General features: G+C 38.0%; 1 pseudogene; it reads left to right on the forward strand.

Annotated features, from left to right (window-relative positions):
• The window catches only part of LOC133752768 (phospholipid-transporting ATPase ID-like), a 35,821-nt pseudogene extending 14,116 nt beyond the window's left edge, over nt 1–21,705 (forward strand).
• The last annotated feature ends 1,594 nt before the right edge of the window (nt 21,706–23,299 follow it).

The following is a 23,299-nucleotide window of genomic DNA, read 5'->3' on the forward strand; positions in this document are numbered from 1 at the left end:
GGATACAACAAAAGCAGTATTAAGAGGAAAGTTTATATCAATAGGTGCCTACATCAAGAAATTGGAAAGGCACCAAATAGATGAGCTTTCAGGTCATCTGAAGGATCTAGAAAATCTGCAGCAATCCAAGCCCAAACCCAGTAGGAGAAGAGAAATAAAATCAAAGAAGAAATCAACAGGATTGAATCCAAAAAAACATTACAAAAAATCAGCCAAACCAAGAGCTGGTTTTTTGAAAAAATAAACAAAATTGACACCCCATTGGCCCAACTAACTAAAAAAAGAAGAGAAAAGACCCAAATCAATAGGATCAGAGATGAAAAGGGAAACGTAACAACAGACACCACAGAAATAAAAAGAATCATCAGAAATTACTACAAGGACTTGTATGCCAGCAAACAGGGAAATCTATCAGAAATGGACAGATTTTTGGACACACACAACCTACCTAAATTGAGCCAGGAAGACATAGAAAACCTAAACAGACCCATAACTGAGACAGAAATTGAAACAGTAATAAAGGCCCTCCCAACAAAGAAAAGCCCAGGACCAGATGGATTCACTGCTGAGTTCTACCAGACATTTAGAGAAGAACTAACTCCAACTCTTCTCAAACTATTCAAAACAATTAAAAAAGAGGGAATCCTCCCAAATTCTTTCTATGAAGCCAGCATCACCCTAATTCCTAAGCCAGAAAAAGATGCAACATTGAAAGAGAATTACAGACCAATATCCCTGATGAACATAGATGCAAAAATACTCAATATAATTCTGGCCAATAGAATGCAACAACACATCAGAAAGATCATCCACCCAGACCAAGTGGGATTTATCCCTGGTTTGCAGGGATGATTCAACATTTGCAAAACAATCAACGTGATACACCACATAACTGACTGCAGAAGAAAAACCACATGATTCTCTCAATAGACGCAGAGAAAGCATTTGATAAAATACAACACCCCTTCATGATGAAAACTCTAAGCAAACTTGGTATGGAAGGAACATTCCCTAATACAATCAAAGCAATATATGAAAAACTGCCAGCATTCTATTGAATGGGGAAAAGTTGGAAGCATTTCCGCTGAGATCTGGTACCAGACAGGGATGTCAACTCTCACCACTGCTATGCAATATATTTCTGGAATTTTTAACCAGAGCTATTAGGCAAGAAAAAGAAATTAAAGGGATACAAATTGGGAAGGATGAACTCAAACTATCCCTCTTTGCAGATGATATGATTCTTTATTTAGGGGACCCAAAGAACTCTACTAAGAGACAACTGGAACTCATCGAAGAGTTTGGCAAAGTAGCAGGATATAAAATCAATGCACAAAAATCAACAGCCTTTGTATACACAGGCAATACCACGGCTGAGGAAGAACTTCTAAGATCAATCCCATTCCCAATAGCTACAAAAACAATCAAATACCTTGGAATAAACTTAACCAAAGACGTTAAAGATCTCTATGATGAAAACTACAAAACCTTACAGAAAGAAATAGAAGAGGATACCAAAAAATGGAGAAATCTTCCATGCTCATGGATTGGAAGAATCAACATCATCAAATGTCTATTCTCCCAATAGCAATTTATACATTCAATGCAATACCCATCAAGATCCCCAAGACCTTCTTCTCAGATCTGGAAAAAATGATGCTGAAATTCATATGGAGACACAGAAGACCTCCAATAGCCAAAGCAATCTTGTAAAACAAAAACAAAGCCGGAGGCATCACTATACCAGATTTCAGGACATACAACAGGGCAGTTGTTATCAAAACAGTGTGGTACCGGTACAGAAACAGATGGATAGACCAATGGAACAGAACAGAAACACCAGAAATCAATCCAAACAACTACAGCCAACTTATATTCGACCAAAGATCCAAAACCAATCCCTGGAATAAGGACAGTCTATTCAATAAATGGTGCTGGGAAAATTGGATTTCCACGTGCAGAAGCTTGAAGCAAGACCCCTACCTTTCACCTTACACAAAAATTCACTCAACATGGATTAAAGACTTAAATCTATGACCCGACACCATCAAATTATTAGAGAGCATTGGAGAAACCCTGCAAGATATTGGGACCGGCAAAGACTTCCTAGAAAAGACCCCAGAAGCACAGGCAGTCAAAACCAAAATTAACATTTGGAATTGCATCAAATTGAGAAGTTTCTGTACTTCAAAAGAAACAGTCAGGAAAGTGAAGAGGCAACCAACAGAATGGGAAAAAATATTTGCAAACTATACTACAGATAAAGGATTGATAACCAGAATCTACAAAAAAATCAAGAAACTCCACCACAACAAAACAAACAGCCCACTTAAGAGATGGGCCAAGGACCTCAATAGACATTTTTCGAAAGAGGAAATCCAAATGGCCAACAGACACATGAAAAAATGTTCAGGATCACTAGCACTCAGGGAAATGCAAATCAAAACCACAAAGAGGTTTCACCTCACCAGGGTCAGAATGGCTCACATTCAGAAATCTACCAACAACAGATGCAGGAGAGGATGTGGGGAGAAAGGGACACTAACCCTCTGTTGGTGCTTATGCAAACTGGTTAAGCCACTGTGCAAGTCAGTCTGGAGATTCCTCAGAAACCTGAACATAACCCTTCCATACAACCCACCCATCCCACTCCTTGGAATTTACCCAAAGGAAATTAATTTGGCAAATAAAAAAGCCATCTGCACCTTAATGTTTATTGCAGTTCAATTCACAATAGCTAAGACCTGGAACCAACCCAAATGCCCATCAACAGTAGACTGGATAAAGAAATTATGGGACATGTACTCCATAGAATACTATACAGCAGGAAGAAACAATGAAACCCAGTCATTTGCAACATGATGGAGGAATCTGGAAAACATCATGCTGAGTGAATTAAGCCAGTCCCAAAGAGACAAATATCATTTGTTTTCCCTGATCGGTGACAACTGAGCACCAAAGGGGAAACCCGTTGAAGTGAAATGGACACTATAAGCAACAATGACCTGATCAGCTCTTGTCCTGACTGTTGATGTACAATGTAATACTTTATCCTTTTTAGTATTTGTTGTTGTTATTGTTCTAGTACTAGTGGTTGAACACTGTAATTAACACACATTTATTCTTAGGTGTTTAAATTGTAACTGAAAATTGATCCCTTTAAATATAAGAGTGGGAAAAAGAGAGGGAGGAGATGTACAATTTGGGACATGCTCAATCGGACTTGCCCCAAATGGTGGAGTTAGAAACGTGCTAGGGGATTCCAATGCAGTCCCATCAAGGTAGCATGTACCAATGCCATCTCACTTGTCCAAGTGATCAATTTCAGTTCATAATTGATGGCTCTGATAAGTCTAAGATTCAAAGGGATCACACAAACAAGACAAGAGTCTGCTAATACTAACTGAAATAATCAAAAAGTGAGCTAAGGATCCAACATGAGAAGCGGGATACACAGCAGACTTATAGAATGGCAGATGTCCTAAACAACACTCTGGCCTCAGAATCAGCCCTTAAGGCATTCGGATCTGGCTGAAGATCCCATGAGAGTATCGTAGGCATGGAAAGCCAAGACACCATGGAAAAGAAAAAAAAAGAAGACCTAAATGAAAGATCTCTGCGAGTGAGTTCCCAGTGGAGAGAACACGGCCATCAAAGAAGGAGGTACCTTTCTCCGAAGGGAGGAGAGAACTTCCACTTTGACTATGACCCTATCAGAATAAGATCAAAGTCGGTGAACTGTAAAGACTTCCATAGCCCTGGCAACTCATGACTAGAGCCTAGGGAGATTACTGACGCCATAAACAAGTGTGTCAAATTGTTAAGTCAGCAACAGGAGTCACTGTGTGCTTACATCTCATGTGGGATCTGTCCTTAATGTGTTGTCTAATGTGAAGTGATGGTATAACTATACTGAAACAGTATTTTTACACTTTGTGTTTCTGTGTGGGTGCAAACTGATGAAATCTTTACTAATTATATACAGAATCAATCTTCTGTATATAAAGTTAAATGTGAAATAAAAAAAAACCTGGTGTTAAATTGGAAATGGCATAGAAAATTAATTAATTTTTTAAAAATATTATAGGATCTCTGTCTTTGATGTGCTGTACACTCTTATTTAACGCTATAACTAGTACTCCAACAGTATTTTTTCACTTTGTGTTGCTATATGGAGCAAACTGTTGAAATCTTTACTTAATATATACTAAACTGATCTTCTGTGTATAAAGAGAATTGAAAATGAATCTTGATGTGAATGGAAGTGGAGAGGGAGCGGGTGGGAGGGAAGTTATGGGAGGAGGGAAGCCATTGTAATCCATAATCTGTACTTTGGAAATTTATATTCATTACATAAAAGTTTACTAAAAAAAAAGAAATCTACAGGAAAAAAAGAAGTGATTTTATAGCAAAATGTGCTTACATTAAAAAATGAAGTTATCAAATAAGCAACCTAATAGTGCATCATAAAGATTTAAAGAACAATAAGAAACCAAACCCTGAATTAGCATGGGGTGAGAAATGGGGAGAATAAGAGAAGAAAGAAGTGAAACTGAAGCTAAAGAAAAGGACAAAAACGACAAAAGAACAGCAAAATGAAAACCTGTTCTTTGAAAAGATAAAGAAAGACAAACATTTAGCCAGACTAACCAATAAAATAAGAGATAAAAACACAAAAATAAATAAAATTAGAGATGAAAAGGACATTACGACCTATTTCAAAGAAATAGGAAGGATCATGAGAAAGTAATATGAACTATGGTATGCCAAAACCTGAAAACCTCAAAGAAATGGACACATTCTTGGGTATATATAACCATCCAAGATCAAAGTAAGAAGATACGGGAACTCTAAACAGATCTGAGACAAGTAATGAGATTGAACCCCAAAGCAAAAATCTCCTGTCTAGCCGGGACACCCACTTAGGACTGTGAGATGCCCCCATCCTCTCAACCTTTCACAGACTCTGGGGCTCAAAAAAGCTGAAAACATATCCTGCATCTTTTCAAATTACAATGCATGAAGCTAGAAATTAACAACTCAAAAATCTCTAGAAAATATGCGAACAAATGGAGACTGCACAACATGCTCTTGAATGAACAGTGGGTCATAGAAGAAATCAAAAGGAAATCAAAAATTCCTAGAAATGAATGAAGATAACATTAAAACATCTCAAAACGTATAGGATTCAGCAAAATCGGTGTTGAGAGGCAAGTTTTCAGCAAATGGTGCCTACATCAAAAAATTGGAAAGAGATCAAAGAAAAGAGCTATCAATGCATCACAAGGACCTAGACAAACAATAACAAACCAAACCCCAACCTAGTAGGAGGAAATAAATAATTAAAATTAGAGGAACAAAAGCAAACAAAATTGAAACAAAAGAAAAGAATCATCAGGAATTACTACAAAGAGCTATGTGCCAACATATTCAAAATTGGATAGAAGAAATGGATAGATTCCTGGACACATACAATGCACCAAAATTGAGTCATGAGGGCATTAGAAAAACCTAAGCAGACTAATAACCACGATGATGATCGAATCAGTAATAAAGACCCTACCAGCAAAGAAAAGCCCAGGACAGGATGGCTTTGCTGCTGAATTCTACCATACTTTTCAAGAAGAACTAATTCCAATTCTTTTCAAGTTACTCAAAACAATTAGAAGGGAAGGATGACTCCCAAATTCCTTCCATGAGTCCAGTATCACCTTAATTCCTAAACCAGAAAAAGACACAATAGAGAGAGAGGGAGAATTATAGGTGGATATCGCTGATGAACATAGATACAAAGGTCCTGAACACAATACTAGATAATCAAATCTAACAACATAACAGAAAGATCAGTCAAATGGAACAAGTGGGATTTCACGCTGGTATGCAGGGATGGCTTAATATGTGCAAATCAATAATTGTGATACATCACATGAACACATTGAAGAATAAAAACACATATGATTATTTCAACAGATGCAGAGAAAGCATTCTTCCAGGATGAAAACATTTAGCAAACTGGATATAGAAGGAACATCCCTCAGCACAATCAGGGCAATTTATGACAAACCCACAGCCAGTATCCTTTTTTTAAATAATTATTTATGTTATACAAGTTTCATGTATGTCACATACACAGATGTAGGAAGATAATGATATTTCCTACCCTATGCTGTCTCCTGTCCAAGCTCCAACACTTTTTTCCTTCTCCTTCTCCCTTCTCACTCTTAATTTTCACAAAGATCTACTTTTAGTTTACTTCATGATGATAAAATTAGCCTTACACTAAATAAAAGAGTTCAAAAAATAGTATGAAGAAAAGACACACTGTTCCTCAAAAGAAACGAGCGCTGTAAGCAACAATCAAATCTCAAATGTCCATTTTGCTTCTATACATCACATTTTAGGTGCTCTATTAGTTGCCTCAGATCAGGGAAAAGATATGTTATCTGCCCTTTTGTGACAGACTTATGTCACTGAATATAATGGTTCCCAGTTACATCTATTTTGTTGCAGAAAACAGGATTTCCTTATAAGCCAGTTCCAAAAAAGACAAATTTGTGTTTTCTCTGATCTCTGATAACAAATAGAGGACAAATATAATGTATAATGATTTGCTTGGCAATCTACATAAAATTCTTCCTGTACGTATACTGTTGACACGAAATGGCTTAACGTCTAAACAAACTTAATTATTATCTTATAGCCACATAGGAAATATTTAGATGTTACATTGGCAGCGGTTGTATTTGATTGAAAGGAATTATGAATGACTGACAAAATACTCTATATGGGTGAAATGAGCATTTGTACAATCAATTATTGACTGTTGCCACTGTCTATATTCCCACTGAATTTGGAACTTTTTTCCTTTGTCATGTTAAACTTCTCATTCAGTGAAGAATCAACCCTTTTTATTTTAATGTAAATTTAAAATATGTTATCTCAAAAACTAAAACAAATGACAGAAAGAAAGGTAGAAGGAAGGATGGTTGGAGGGAGAGAGGGTGAAGTGGAATATCATTATATTCTTACACTTGTATCTAAAATTCATGTTGAATCTATTCTAAGTAATTAAAATAACAATAAAAATGAAAAAGAAATTAAAAAAATAAGAAGTCTCGTGAAAAGTTAGTTTGAGAACCTGCTGGCTTTTCATATGAATATTTAAAAAAAATTTATAGAAGAATTATGTCAAATACCCTTTAAACTATTCCAAAACATGGGAAAGGATTGAACTCTGCCAAACTCTTTTTCTGAAGACAAAAAACAAAAATGTGCAAGAGAGAAACGCCAGATTACCCTCAGAGGATCTCCAATTTGACTCACAGCTGACTTCTCATCAGAAACCCTACAAGCTAGGAGAGAATGGCGAGACATAGCCCAGGTGCTAAGAGAGAAAAACTGCCAGCCCAGAATATTATATCCTGCAAAGCTCTCATTTGTGAATGAAGGTGAAATAAAGACCTTTCACAGCAAACAGAAATTGAAAGAATTTGTCGCCACTCGTCCAGCCCTGCAAAAGATGCTTAAAGATGTGTTACATACAGAAACACAGAAACACAGTCACCAATATGAAAGAAGGTAAAGGAAGGAAACCTCACACCAAAAGATCACAGGAATCTCAAACCATATATTAGAAAGTATCTTTGGCTAATGGCAGGGCAAAGTTACTCCTTCTCAATAGTCACATTGAATGTTAATGGCTTGAACTGTCCAGTTAAAAGACACCGATTGGCTGATTGGGTTAAGGAACAAAACCCATCCTTTTGCTGCTTACAAGAAACCCATCTATCCAACAATGATCCATACAGGCTGAGAGTGAAAGGCTGGAAAAAGATATACCATGCCAACAGAAATGAAAAAAGAGCGGGCGTAGCCATCTTAATATCGGACAACAAATATTTGACCACAAAAACTGTTAGGAGAGACAAAGGGGGGCACTAAATAATGATTAAGGGATCCATTCAACAGAAAGATATAACGATTATCAATATATATGCACCTAATTACAGGGCACCAGCTTATTTAAAAGACTTGTTAAGGGACTTAAAGGGAGACTTAGACCCCAACACAATAGTACTGGGGGACTTCAATACTCCACTCTCAGAGATAGACAGATCAACAGAACAGAAGATCAACAAGGAGACAGTAGATTTAAATGACACTATAGCTCAAATGGATCTAACAGATATCTACAGAACATTTCATCCTACATCTAAAGACTTTACATTCTTCTCAACAGTACTTGGAACCCTCTCTAGGATTGACCACATACTAGGCCATAAAGCAAGTCTCAGCAAATTCAAAAGAATTAGAATCATACCATGCAGCTTCTCAGACCACAAAGGAATGAAATTGGAAATTGGCAACTCAGGAATCCCTAGAGCACGTGCAAACACATGGAGATTGAACAACATGCTCCTGAATGAACAATGGGTCATAGAAGAAATTAAAAGAGAAATCAAAAATTTTCTGGAAGTAAATGAGGATAACAGCACAACACACCAAAACCTATGGGATACAACAAAAGCAGTATTAAGAGGAAAGTTTATATCAATAGGTGCCTACATCAAGAAATTGGAAAGGCACCAAATAGATGAGCTTTCAAGTCATCTCAAGGATCTAGAAAATCTGCAGCAAACCAAACCCAAACCAAGTAGGAGAAGAGAAATAATTAAAATCAGAGAAGAAATCAACAGGATTGAATCCAAAAAAACATTACAAAAAATCAGCCAAACGAGGAGCTGGTTTTTTGAAAAAATAAACAAAATTGACACCCCATTGGCCCAACTAACTAAAAAAAGAAGAGAAAAGACCCAAATCAATAGGATCAGAGATGAAAAGGGAAACGTAACAACAGACACCACAGAAATAAAAAGAATCTTCAGAACTTACTACAAGGACTTGTATGCCAGCAAACAGGGAAATCTGTCAGAAATGGACAGATTCTTGGACACATACAACCTACCTAAATTGAGCCAGGAAGACATAGAAAACCTAAACAGATCCATAACTGAGACAGAAATTGAAACAGTAATAAAGGCCCTCCCAACAAAGAAAAGCCCAGGACCAGATGGATTCACTGCTGAGTTCTACCAGACATTTAGAGAAGAACTAACTCCAACTCTTCTCAAACTATTCAGAGCAATCGAAAAAGAGGGAATCCTCCCAAATTCTTTCTATGAAGCCAGCATCACCTTAATTCCTAAGTCAGAAAGAGATGCAACATTGAAAGAGAACTACAGACCAATATCACTGATGAACATAGATGCAAAAATACTCAATAAAATTCTGGCCAATAGAATGCAACAACACATCAGAAAGATCATCCACCCAGACCAAGTGGGATTCATCCCCGGTATGCAGGGATGGTTCAACGTCTGCAAAACAATCAACGTAATACATTACATTAACAGGCTGCAGAAGAAAAACCATATGATTCTCTCAATAGACGCAGAGAAAGCATTTGATGAAATACAACACCCTTTCATGATGAAAACTCTAAGCAAACTTGGTATGGAAGGAACATTCCCTAATACAATCAAAGCAATATATGAAAAACCCACGGCCAACATCCTATTGAATGGGGAAAAGTTGGAAGCATTTCCACTGAAATCTGGTACCAGACAGGGATGCCCTCTCTCACCACTGCTATTCAATATAGTTCTGGAAGTTTTGGCCAGAGCTATTAGGCAAGAAAAAGAAATTAAAGGGATACAAATCGGGAAGGACGAACTCAAACTATCCCTCTTTGCAGATGATATGATTCTTTATTTAGGGGACCCAAAGAACTCTACTAAGAGACTACTGGAACTCATTGAAGAGTTTGGCAAAGTAGCAGGATATAAAATCAATGCACAAAAATCAACAGCCTTTGTATACACAGGCAATGCCACGGCTGAGGAAGAACTTCTAAAATCAATCCCATTCCCAATAGCTACAAAAACAATCAAATACCTTGGAATAAACTTAACCAAAGACGTTAAAGATCTCTACGATGAAAACTACAAAACCTTACAGAAAGAAATAGAAGAGGATACCAAAAAATGGAGAAATCTTCCATGTTCATGGATTGGAAGAATCAATATCATCAAAATGTCTATTCTCCCAAAAGCAATTTATACATTCAATGCAATACCCATCAAGATCCCCAAGACCTTCTTCTCAGATATAGAAAAAATGATGCTGAAATTCATATGGAGACACAGAAGACCTCGAATAGCCAAAGCAATCCTGTACAACAAAAACAAAGCCGGAGGCATCACAATACCTGATTTTAGGACATACTACAGGGCAGTTGTTATCAAAACAGCATGGTACTGGTACAGAAACAGATGGATAGACCAATGGAACAGAACAGAAACACCAGAAATCAATCCAAACATCTACAGCCAACTTATATTTGACCAAAGATCCAAATCTAATCCCTGGAATAAGGACAGTCTATTCAATAAATGGTGCTGGGAAAATTGGATTTCCACATGCAGAAGCTTGAAGCAAGACCCATACCTATCACCTTACACAAAAATTCACTCAACATGGATTAAAGACTTAAATCTACGACCCGAAACCATCAAATTATTAGAGATCATTGGAGAAACCCTGCAAGATATAGGCACAGGCAAAGACTTCCTGGAAAATACTCCAACAGCACAGGCATTCAAAACCAAAATTAACATTTGGGACTGCATCAAATTGAGAAGTTTCTGTACTTCAAAAGAAACAGTCAGGAAAGTGAAGAGGCAACCAACAGAATGGGAAAAAATATTCGCAAACTATACTACAGATAAAGGATTGATAACCAGAATCTACAAAGAAATCAAGAAAATCCACAACAACAAAACAAACAACCCACTTAAGAGATGGGCCAAGGACCTCAATAGACATTTTTCGAAAGAGGAAATCCAAATGGCCAACAGACACATGAAAAAATGTTCAAGATCACTAGCAATCAGAGAAATGCAAATCAAAACCACAATGAGGTTCCATCTCACCCCGGTGAGAATGGCTCACATTCAGAAATCTACCAACAACAGATGCTGGAGAGGATGTGGGGGAAAAGGGACACTAACCCACTGTTGGTGGGAATGCAAACTGGTTAAGCCACTATGGAAGTCTGTCTGGAGATTCCTCAGAAACCTGAACATAACCCTACCATTCAACCCAGCCATCCCACTCCTTGGAATTTACCCAAAGGAAATTAATTTGCCATATAAAAAAGCCATCTGCACCTTAATGTTTATTGCAGCTCAATTCACAATAGCTAAGACCTGGAACCAACCCAAATGCCCATCAACAGTGGACTGGATAAAGAAATTATGGGGTCCCGGTTGCCCCTCTTCCAGGCCAGCTCTCTGCTCTGGCCAGGGAGTGCAGTGGAGGATGGCCCAAGTGCTTGGGCCCTGCACCCCATGGGAGACCAGGAGAAGCACCTGGCTCCTGCCATCGGATCAGCACGGTGCGCCGGCCGCAGTGCGCCTACCGCGGCGGCCATTGGAGGGTGAATCAACGGCAAAAGGAAGACCTTTCTCTCTGTCTCTCTCTCTCTCTGTCCACTCTGCCTGTCAAAAAAAAAAGGGCTGGTCCCTAAAATAAAAAAAAAAAGAAATTATGGGACATGTACTCAATAGAATACTATACAGCAGTAAGAAACAACGAAACCCAGTCATTTGCAACAAGATGGAGCAATCTGGAAAACATCATGCTGAGTGAATTAAGCCAGTCCCAAAGAGAAAAATATCATTTGTTTTCCCTGATCGGTGACAACTGAGCGCTAAAGGGGAAACCTGTTAAGTGAAATGGACACTATAAGCAACAATGAACTGATCAGCTCCTGTCCTGACTTTAGATGTACAATGTAATACTTTATCCTTTTTAGTATTTGTTGTTGTTGTTGTTGCTCTAGTACTATTGGTTGAACTCAGTAATTAACACACAATTATTCTTAGGTGTTTAAATTTTAACTGAAAAGTGATCCCTGTTAAATCTAATAGTGGAAAAAGAGAGGGAGGAGATGAACAATTTGGAACATGCTCAATCGGACTGGCCGCAAATGGTGGAGTTAGAAATGTGCCAGGGGATTCCAACACAATCCCATCAAGATGGCATGTACCAATGCCAAATCACTAGTCCAAGTGATCAATTTCAGCTCACAATTGATAGCTCTGATAGGTCTAAGAGTCAAAGAGATCACACAAACAAGACAAGTTTCTGCTAATACTAACTGATAGAATCAAAAAGGGAGAGAAAGATCCAACATGGGAAGTGGGATACACAGCAGACTCATAGGATGGCAGATGTCCTAAACAACACTCTGGCCTCAGAATCAGCCCTTAAGGCATTCGGATCTGGCAGAAGAGCCCATGAGAGTATAGCAGACATGGAAAGCCAAGATATCATGGAAAAAAAAGAAGACCTAAATGAATGATCTCGGTGAATGAGATCCCAGTGGAAAGAACGGGGCCATCAAAGAAGGAGGTACCCTTCTCCGAAGGGAGGAGAGAACTTCCACTTTGACTATGACCCTATCGGAATAAGATCAAAGTCAGCGAACTCTAAAGGCTTCCATAGCCCTGGCAACTCATGACTAGAGCCTAGGGAGATTACTGACGCCATGAACAGGAGTGTCAAATTGTTAAGTCAGCAACAGGAGTCACTGTGTACTTACACCCCATGTGGGACCTGTCCCTAATGTGTCGCCTAAAGCGAAGTGATGCTATAACTAGTACTGAAACAGTATTTTTATACTTTGTGTTTCTGTGTGGGTACAAACTGATGAGGTCTTTACTAATTATATACTGAAGTGATCTTCTGTATATAAAGAGAATTGGAAATGAAAAAAAAAATAACAACCTGGTGTTAAAATGGAAATGGCATAGAAAATTAATGAATTTGAAAAAAATTATGTAGGATCTCTGTCTTTAATGTGCTGTACATTGCTATTTAATGCTATAATTAGTAATCCAATGGTAGTTTTTTCACTTTATGTTGCTATATGGGCAAAATGTTGAAATCTTTACCTAATATATACTAAACTGATCTTCTGTATACAAAGAGAATTGAAAATGAATCTTTACATGAACGGAAGGGGAAAGGGAGCGGGAAAGGGGAGGGTTGCGGGCGGGAGGGAAGTTATGGGAGGGGGGAAGCAATTGTAACCCATAAGCTATACTTTGGAAATTTATATTCATTAAATAAAAGTTTAATAAAATAAATAAATAAATAAATAAACAAACACAAAACATAAAAATAAAAATAAGTATTAATATTCTTGATAAGCATATAAGCAAAAATTCTCAACAAATTATTACCAAGTAAAATCCTAACATTATATCAAAATATACCTTATCATAAGGTGGGATTTATTCCTGGGGTGCAAGTCTTTACCAATCAGAAATCAATGAACATCATAATTCGCATGAACAGACTGGAGAACACAAACCATACTATCATCTCAAGCTTTTGGTAACCTTCAATATACCCAAATGTTAAACACAACCTCCCACAAATTATGTAGAGAATGAACATATTTTAGAATTACAGAGGCTATAAATGACAAACCAAAGCTAATGTCGCACTGATCTTCAGCATTTCCCCTCAGATCTGAAATAAGACAAGGATGTCCACTTTCACCACTCTTATTCAATATAATATGGAATTATTAGCAAGTGCAATTAGGCAAGAGTAAGAAATAACGTGTATCCAAGTTGGAAAGGAGGGAATTAAAATATCAATTTGATGTTTGCTGATGACAAGATTTTGCACATGGAAATAAAAAACCCTAAACACTCGAAGATATAAAAATCTCTTAGAACTGAAAAACCAGCTCAGGAAAATGTTTATAATACACCATCAACATTACGCCCCCCTCCCCCTCATCATCATGTACACCAATAATAAACTTGCTGTAAGAAACCAGCAACAAGAAAAAATATTTAGGAATAAATTTGATCAAAGAACTAAAAGATATGTACAGTTAACTTTAAAAAACACTGATGAAAGTTATCATCAAGGATATTCCCTGTTCATGGATTAAAAGAACTAATATTATTAAAGCGTCCATATTACATAAAACATTTCACAGATTCAATGTAATCCCTATTGAAATATGAGAAACATTCTCTATAGAATTAGAAAGAAAGATCCTAAAATCCATATGATCCATGGAAGACCCACAATATTTAATGTGTTCCTGAACAAAGAAAATCAAGCTGGAGGCATCACAATATCAGATTTCAAACATACTATAAACTACAGTAATTAAAACAACATGGTACTGGTAAAAAAAAACTGACACACAAATTAATGGAACAGAATAGAGAGCCCAGAAATTCATCCACACACTCAACTGACTTTTGACAAAGGTGTCAACAAGATACATTGAACAAAGGGTAGTATTTTGCAAAAATGGAGCTGGTGAAACAGTACAGAAATATGTAGAGGAATTAAAAAATTAGATCTCTACCTCTTACTATATGCAAAAATTATCTCAAGATATGTCAAAGACCTAAATGCAAGACCTGGAACTTTGAAGGTATTCAAAGAAAATGTAGGGGGAACACTTCAGTACCTTGTTATATGGAATGATTTTTCTGAATAAGACCCTCAAAGCACAGGTAACAAAAGAAAGACTAGACAAATGAGATTTTATCAACCTCAGAAACTTCTGCACAGCATCGGAAACAATCAACAGAGTAAAAAGACATATAACTAATGAGAGAAAACAGTTGCAGGCTACTTATCAAAAAATGGGATTAATAACCAGCATATATCAGGGACTAAAAAAAATACAGCACAATTTAAAAAAATGAAAACAAAAAACAAATGCAGTTAAGAAATTGGAAATACACATGAATAGAAATGGTCTCTTCCAAAAATAAGCAATACAAAATATGATAGATGCTCAAGATCAGTAGCCATCAGGGAAAAGTAAATCAAAACCACTGGGCCGGTGCCATGGCTCAACAGGCTAATCCTCTGCCTTGTGGCGCCCGCACACCGGGTTCTAGTCCCGGTCAGGGCACCAGATTCTGTCCCAGTTGCCCCTCTTCTAGGCCAGCTCTCTGCTATGGCCCGGGAGTGTAGTGGAGGATGGCCCAAATGCTTGGGCCCTGCACCCCGTGTGAGACCAGGAGAAGCACCTGGCTCCTGCCTTCGGATCAGTGCAGCGCACCGGCCGCGGCAGCCATTGGAGGGTGAACCAACGGCAAAAGAAAACCTTTCTTTCTGTCTCTCTCTCTCTCACTGTCCACTCTGCCTGTCAAAAAAAAAATCAAAACCACTATGGGATGTCACCTCCCCCTTATTAGAAGAGTTATTATCAAAAAGACAGAAAGTTAAAAAAATGCTGGCAAGGATATGGAGTAAGGAGAACACTTATACACTATTTGGGGGAATGTAAATTGGTACAGCCACCATGGAGATTTCTTTCTTTTTTTTTGAGATTTCTTAAAAATGTAGAAATAAAACTGTCATATTACCCAGCAATCTCACTTCTGGGTATATATCCAAAATATATGAATCATTGTATCAAAGCGATACGTGCTCCACCTTGTTTATTGCGGCACTGTTCATAATAGTGGAGATATGGAATTAACCAACACATATTTCATCATATGAATGGATAAAGAAAATATATATACACAAAATCAATACTGTTGAGCCATAAAAACGAATGGAATCTTGCCAATCTTGTCATTTGCAGTGACATGAATGAAAGTGCAGGACATCATGTTAAGTGAAATATGTTGGACACTGAAAAAGAGGTACTACCTATTCCCCTTATATGTGGAAGTTAAAAACTATTCAATCTTAGCAGAGCATGTGGAGTATTAGAGGCTAGGAGTGATGGAAGATGCAAGAAATTTGTATGAAAGATAAAGAAGGTAGGTGTGGTTCATTCATTGTGGCAGATATGTTATACTAATATGATGTGTTAATAATAGAGGAAGGCATATATGGTATATAGACAATGGCAAATATATCATAGTAAATGGAGAAGACGGTGTGTGGTATATGGGAACTCTTTGCTGTACTTCACAATTTTTGTTTTATAAGTTTATTCTGAAATTAAAAGCTTAGAAACAGAAAAGGATATCAAAATAGAGACATTGCCACTGACACCACAGGAATACAAAGAATTGTTAGAGATGACTATAGACAAATTTATGACAACAAATTCGATAACCAAGGAGAAATGGACATATTTTTGGACACATACTCTATACATAGATTGAACCAAGAAGAAATATGATACCTAAAGAGATCAATAAATGTTAATGACATTGAACCAACAATAAAATTACTCTCAACAGTGGAAAGCTCAGGACCAGATGGCATTCTGCTGAACATGTAAAGAAAACTAAACTAATCTTTCTCAAATTAATTTTAAAAATTGAAGTAGAGGTAATCCTTCCAAATTCATTCTCTGATGCCAGCATTCCCTTTATATCAAAACCAAACATATGACATAAAAGCAAAATTACACACCAATATCCTCAAGGACGACAAATGCAAACATCCTCAAGAAAACACCACCAGCTAATTGAATAGGGTAGCATATTAAAAAAAAAAAACATTATCCGTGATCGGGTTGGAGTCATCCCAAGGCTTCAAGAATGCTTCAATATACAAAAATGAAATTCAATAAATGTGGTAATGCACCACGGAAGAATGAAGGACAACTATCATATGATCCCTTCATTATATGCAAAAAGGCACTGATATCTTTCAGCATATCTTTCTAATTAAAAACTTTGACCAATAAAAAAGTAGAAGGAATATAATTCAGCACAAACATGCACATGTAAGAACAACAGGAAAATCCAAGATGACTGAATAGGGGAAAGCCGTACTGTTTAAGATGAATGGAAAATACCAGAAAAATAGTGGAGGAGGGGCATTCCTGTAGGACAGTTGGAGAGAAATCTGCAGTGGAAACTCTACAGAAAAAAAGAAGGATGTCGTGGATCAGTGTGGAAGCTGCACACAGAACGGGTGCAGAAACAACACACGATCCCCACAGCTGAGAGACAGAGGCTATGCCAGCTTTGGAGAGCAAGGGAACTCAGCAAAAGGCAAGGAGAACATATGATTTGGACACCACTAGCAGCTACAGTGACTCTTGTGCACATGCCCAGCAACCAGCAGGGAGACAGCACCATTTTGAGACCACTAGTGTAGTGGCTGTGGTGACTCTTGTGCACACGTGTGATGAGGGGATTTAAACAGAGAGAAGAGTCTGTGTTTCCTACTGACTTTGAGTCTGGCTGGGAGGCTTGACAGGGAGCTAGGCACCCATAGAACATTGTGAGATACTCTTAGCGCTCAATACATCACAAGCTCTGGGGTTCAAACCACTAGGCAGGAGCACCTACAGGCAATTGGCTCTGGGAACGTCTCTGCCTCTCCATGGACATACCTCAGAAAGTTGAAAAATGATTTACCATATGACCCATGAATAGCACTCCTGGAAATTTACCCAAGGAAGTGAAATCAGCATATGAAAGAGTTATCTGTACCCCCATGTTTATTGCAGCTCAACTCACAGTAGCTAATATATGGGATGAAATCTGATGTCCATGAAATGGATAATGAAAAAAATATATATATATATGTGTGTGTATATATATATATATATATATATATATATATATATGTATATATGGCATGGAGTAAAACTCAACCACAAAAAGAATGAGAAACCCTGTCTTTTGCAACAGCATACATGTAGCTGTAAACCACTATACTTACTGAAATAAGTCAACCCCGGAAATGCAAATAGCACATGCTTTCCATGACCTGGCATAACTATTAGAATAACAAAAATGTAACGTAAGAGTGATTTTCATATTTTAAGATTTGATGATTGTTTATAACCCTTGTCTCTTTCATTGAGGAACAGTGTTTTTATTATGCTTACTGTTTGTTGAAATTACTACTCTCTGTAGTATTAATCTTATTAGTATACAGTAAACTGAAGTAGATTATTGTAAATCTTAAGAGAGAGAATATGACAGGAAGGAGGAGGAAGGATTGGAATGTGTGCAGAAGGGAGCGTAGGGTGGGAAGTATCATTATGTTCCTAAATTGTGTATGTGAATTACATGAAATTTGCAACTTAAAAAAATTTTTAAAAAGATACAGAAAAAAAGAACTACAACAGTTCACGTTCTTGGTAAGAATTTGAACAAGACAAACATGCCCACTTTGAAGACTGTTATTCAACATATTACTAGAGTCCTAGCTCTAGCAATTAAAGCAAAAGAGCATCTTAACTGGAAAGGAAGAAGTCCAGGTGTCACTTTCTCAGATGAAATAATCTTATATAGAGAAAACCCAAGACTCCATCAAATAGGTGTTACAATTGAGAAACAAATTTAGGAAAGGTGCAGGATACACAGTCAATGTACAGAAATCACTAGAGCTCTAAGCAGTATAGTGAATCATCTGAAAAAGGGAATCAAGAAACAATACCATTTTCAATAGCTACAAAAATAAAATACCTTGTTATAGATTTAATCAAAGGTGTGAAAGATGTCTACAATGAAATCTATAAATCGCTTATGAAGAAAATTGAAGCAGACACAAATAAATGGAAAGAAATTCTACATTTATGAATTGGAAGAATGAATAACATTAAAAAGTGCATACTACCCAAAGCAACTTACAGACTCAATGCAATCCCTACCAAAATCCATGTGACATTTTTACAGAACTAGAAAAGTCTACTAATATATCCACTGAAAATTTATAGAACCACAAAAAACTTTGAAGGGCAAAGGGAACTTGAGAAAAATTAATTAACCAGGAGACATTAAATTGTCTGACTTTAAGATACATAAAAAAGGTACAGTAGTTTTTAAAAATGTTTTTGTTTCTGTGATAACATTTTCAGTTTACAGTATAGTCAAACAATTAATGCTTCACTGAATAACTCTTCAACAAAGAAAAGGTAAAAGGAGTGTAGTTCATTAGTAACATAATCAAGGGCTATAAGCAATAATCAAAGGTAAAGGTGTCAATTTCACTATCAACAGTAAATGTTTAAGATAATCACAGATCATTAAATCTGTAGTAGTACACAATTCTTCACAATTTGAGACAGACTTAAAGCAAAGTTTGACTAAACATTATATTTGCAGCACAACTGGTACACAGAGGGATAGCTTCAGAGAGGTAGATGGGGAGAAAGGTCATTCTGGGACAAGACATCTACTGAGTCCTGCTAAGACAAGGTCAGGCCCTGAGCAGGCAGTATGCTGGTCTGAACCACCCAGCACGCAGATTTTGCCATCTCTTCCAGACACTGGGTCACAAGTTATGGGGTCCCGTGTTTACTGGGAGAAAAGTACAGAGGGGAGGTCCCCTTCCAGGTCTGCCTCATCAGCCTTGGGTATCAGTATAGGAAAGTGCCAAATGAGGAGGTGGAAAGGAAGTCTGCCAATGAAGTGTGCCCTAAATTTAAGATGAAAGGAAACTAATTTTTTTCTATGATTAAATTTCATTCACAGCTTTAGCACACTGAGAACAGTTGTACCCCTTTCTTAGGCTCTAGAACAATGCTATCAGGAATTATGGACTCCAGGAATGTGTGTGTGTGTGTGTGCACGCACACGTGCTCTGGTGGGGGAGATGATGGCAATTTACTCTCAAGGTGAGGAAGAATACTGAACAAGCCCACCTTTCTCATCTCCCTACACCCTCTGGCTGACAAGTACCTCCATATTAGGACAACACTAGCTTCTGGAGTGCCACCTGTGAGATGTGGCTCCTACCAAACCACTCCACCAGGTTGGAGAATCCTAATGTTTGCCAGCCTCCTCTTTCCATGAGATTTAAGACACCATCCACAACAAAAGACAAAAGCATACTGAATACAAACAAAAGTCAAGGAGAGGCATATGGGATGTGAGGGACCCAGAGGTACCAGCAGGATTCTTGCGTAATCCAGGAATAGGGCACAAGAGCACTTTTGAAAGCTAATTAAGAAAAATGAGATGTTCTTCTCTCTGTAGATTCCTAGACAGGGCCAGGGCAGACTCAATATCTCACAGTTTTTTCTTGGTTTTGGTTCCACATCTGGGCCCCATGTTTTGCCCTTGAGACCCACTTCCTTAACTCCCTAATCAGCGGGAGGGGCTTCAGCCAGGGATGACCCAGCCACTCTGGTGGGACCAGTAGGGCAGTCTTCCAGGAGAAGCAAGTGGTGCAGGGAGTTCCCAGGACCATCGCTGTCTTCACACTGACCAATATGAAGATTTGATTCTTAACCAGAGACAAATGAGATGGAGGAGAACATTGGCTCTTCCTGCAAGATGCTGACAGACAACACGACAGAGGTATTCATTGTCATAGGGCACACTGTCCTGGAGGCGCAGAAAAAATTCAGCAAAGCCTGGAAGAAAACGGTGGGCTGGTCCCACACTGTAGTCAATGGATTAACCTAACAGGAAAAACTTTTCTTCTTCCAAGTTCACTTCTGTCCTGGAAGCCACTGATTGAGATTATGCACAGGTAATCAACGGTCACAACCTGGCCCATGCATTGGAGACAGATGGGAACTGGTGTTACTAGAGACAGCATGGGCCTGCAAAGCTATCATCTGATGCCTGGTGTCCCCTTGCAGAAGGCACAGTTTGTGGAACTGTTTAAGAAGTCCAAGAATGCTGTGACACTTGTCATTGAGGATGGTGTCAACGATGTCAGCATGATCAAAATGGCTCACATTGGTATGGGCAACAGTGGGCAGGAAGGTTTCCAGGCTGTCTTTGGCCTCAGATTATTCCTTTTTGTAGCAAAAGTTCCTGCAGTTCCTCCTGCTGGCGTGTGGTCCATGGTTCTACCTGTGCATGTGTAAGTTCCTCTGTTATTTCTTTTGCAGACACTATGCTTTTGCCATGGTCCACTAATGGTTTGGCTTCTTCTGTGGCTTCTCAGCCCAAACCGTCTATAGCCAGTATTTCAGCCCCCCTCCCCATTTAGCTGTATGTACACTTCACTCCCAGTCCTGTCTCTGTGGGTTCTTGACCAGGATGTCCCAGAGCAGTGAAGCATGGAGTACCCTATGCTGTATGAGCCAGGTCAGCTGACTCTTCTGTTCAACAAGTAAGAGTTCTTCATCTGTGTCAACCAGGGCTCCAATACCTCCACATTGGTTCTTTATCCCCTATGGTGTGCTTGCTGAGGCCGCCTGGGATGATGACATCCAGCTGGCTGACTACCAAACTTTTGCCATCACAGTAGCCATATCGCTGGTCATGGTGGTTAGTGCGGAGATTGGGCTGGATGTAGGCTACTGGAGAGCTAGCAACCACTTCTTCATCTGAGGAATCCTCACTGTTTATTTTGCTGTCATCTTTGCCATGCCCAGCAATGGCTCTTTGACATGTTCTTGAACCAGTTCTGGATTATAGGAAAAGCCCTGAACACGATGACCTGGCCCACAGTGTGGTGTGGCTGATCATCACTGTTGTTTGCATCATGACTGTTGTCACGTTTTCATTCCTCTGGATCAGCCTGAACCCAGATTGCTTCTCCTCAACATGGTCCACCCCACACACCTGGTAAGGAAGAAGCAGAAAGTACAAGCGTTGCTGAATGTGGGGAGTCCACCACACAGGGTCCTCACGCTCTGGCTATGCCTTCTCCTGCCAGGAGGACTTAGGAGTTTTCATCTCTGGCCAGGACTTGGATGCCCTGAGTTGGTGACCAGAGCATGAGGGGCTGGCTGGTCAATGATGGAACAGTGTGTCAGAATTTATTGCTCCCCCGATAGACTGTCCTGCCTTTCATTTACATATATCTTTCTGGGTCAGCCTGCAACACTGCCATCCCATGCGAAGGCAGTTGCTTCCCAGCTGTTCCACTTCTGATCCAGCTCCCTCTTAATGGCCTGGGAAAAAGAGCAGAAGATGACTGAATGGTTTGGGCTACTGCCACCCATGTGGGAGTTCCAGATGAAGCTGCTGGCGGCTGACTTCAGCTTGGCCCAGTCTTGGCCGTTGGGGCCTTCTAGTGAGTGATCCAGGGAAGGCAAGATAGCCCCCGCTCTGGCTCTCTCTGGCTCTCTCAATCTCCTTCTCTCTCCATAATTTAATTTTCAAGTAAAAAATAAATCTTTAAAAAATCAAATAAATAAGTCTTTTTAAAATATTTACTGTTTTTTGAGTAAAATTGGCATCTTTTCTTTTGATTATTGCTTATAGTGTTTGTAAACATTCCTGCTGGACCATGGTCTTTTTAAATTTTCATTTTAATTAATTTTAAAAGACTCACTATGACATGTAGATGCACGTTTTTGAACATAACGATATTCACTTCCTTCACCCTTCCAACTCGCCCTCCTTACCATCCTCTCTCCTACCTTTCTAGTTTTTTTTTCATTTTTAAAATAAAAAAATTAATTCATATTATATTAAAATCTTAATAATCTCAGTATGACATGTAGATGCGAGTCTATGAACATAATGATATTCACTTCCTCCACCCTTCTAACTCCTCCTCCCTACCATCTTCCATCCTTCTACCTTTCTGTTTTTTTAAATTTTTTAAGATAAGAAATTTTTGTTTATATTATATTAAAATCTTAATAATCCCCAAATAAGAGGTTTAAAAAGTTAAAAAAGCCAAAGTTTAGTGAGAATGCAGACAATGGTCATACAAATGATTTAATGTTTAAGTGACCATTTTACTCATATACAACTTTTTTATTCATTCATTATTTAATTCAATGAAATACAATTGATGACAAGTTAGCACATAATATTTCCTCTGTGGTTATAAAATAATAATTTAGTTCATTTACAATTTCAGCTATTTCTTCTCAACAGTTTATGCACATGAATAATTTTATACAAATTGAAATGAAAAAAAATTGTACCATAGATCAAGGGAACACCGTGGTATTTGTCTTTTTGAGACTGGCTATTTTCATTAAATAAAATAGTTGCAGTTTATTGTGAAAGAGAGGATTTCATTATTTATTATTACTGAATATTCCATATATATGTATATTCCATATATACACATATATATGTATATATACAAATATGTATGTATATATATATATATATATATATATATATATATACATTCCACATTTTCTTAATCCAGTCATCAATAGATGGGCATAGGTGTTGATTCCATATCTTAGCTATTAGGAATTGAGATTTAATAAATATTGTGGTACAGATATAACTCTTTCATATGCTGATACAAATTTCTTTGGGTAAATTCCTAGTAGCAGAATTTATGATTTTTTTTTATTTCTGTATGAAAGCCATTCTAATTGGGGTGAGGTAAA

The sequence above is a fragment of the Lepus europaeus genome, chromosome X, assembly GCF_033115175.1.
Source record: "Lepus europaeus isolate LE1 chromosome X, mLepTim1.pri, whole genome shotgun sequence".
Classification (NCBI taxonomy): Eukaryota; Metazoa; Chordata; class Mammalia; order Lagomorpha; family Leporidae; genus Lepus; species Lepus europaeus.